We start from the raw sequence: 913 nt of genomic DNA, 5'->3' as shown, positions 1-913 counted from the left end.
ACAACATCAAGTATTATTAATATCACAGGTACCATCAGCACCCTGTAATTAGTAGCTTATCGACCATCAACCCTTCCTAAACTACTTTAGACCAGCATTGTTCCTTCCCTCCCCCCCCCCCTTGTTTTCCAACTTTCTCTAATTTCAGAACTCTCACCACTGATTCAGGGGTAACCATCCATGTCTAACATTGGCAGCAGATCCCCTATTTTCTTCTCCAATCTATATCTACTCTTTTTCTTCTCCATTTCGTGAACTCTCATCAGTGATTCCCGAGCCTTCGATATCAAATATCTCTTCTACTTTCATACCACACTGGCAACGCCCGAATCCTTCCGATCTTGGAAGCTAAGCAGTGTTGGGCTGGGTCAGTACTCAAGTGGGAGACTCTTGAGGAATACTCAGTTTAGTAGAAGTTCCTGGACGGTTTTGCTCAGCGTCTAACACTGACAGCAGATTCATCTTGCTCATTCCATCTTTATCTACCCCATCCGTCTCTTTATTATTATTCATAAGAGATCTAGCTGACTTATCATCAACCCAATATCCTTATAATTTCATTTACATACCTACCTAGGATTCTTATAGAGATTTTTTTTCAGGCCTCCAGCTGTTATTTTCTGCATTTTCGTACCCAGGCAGTCCAGAACTATTACTCAGTATTTACACTGTAAAAAATTTGTTCTGTGTTCCCCCTTTCCTAACCCCCCCCTCCTCTTTTTGATAATTTTGACAGTATATTCTACTACCATTTTACCGATTGTTGTTAATAAAATTTGCATATAATTTTTATCATTTGTTTCTTCTGAGACTTCTATACACATACATATAAGAGTGCGCCCACAAAAGAGTCTTCTTTTCTCTTTTTCTGTTGCATGTTTTATTACTGACTCAGGGTGCACCACCAAATTTA

General features: G+C 39.3%; 1 pseudogene; it reads left to right on the top strand.

The window, feature by feature from the left end:
- Positions 1–297: 297 nt before the first annotated feature.
- On the top strand, positions 298–416 carry LOC134930527 (5S ribosomal RNA; annotated as a pseudogene).
- Positions 417–913: the final 497 nt, after the last annotated feature.

This window comes from Pseudophryne corroboree, chromosome 5 (genome assembly GCF_028390025.1).
Source record: "Pseudophryne corroboree isolate aPseCor3 chromosome 5, aPseCor3.hap2, whole genome shotgun sequence".
In the NCBI taxonomy this organism is placed as follows: domain Eukaryota; kingdom Metazoa; phylum Chordata; class Amphibia; order Anura; family Myobatrachidae; genus Pseudophryne; species Pseudophryne corroboree.
This window is presented reverse-complemented; position numbering and strand designations above follow the sequence as displayed.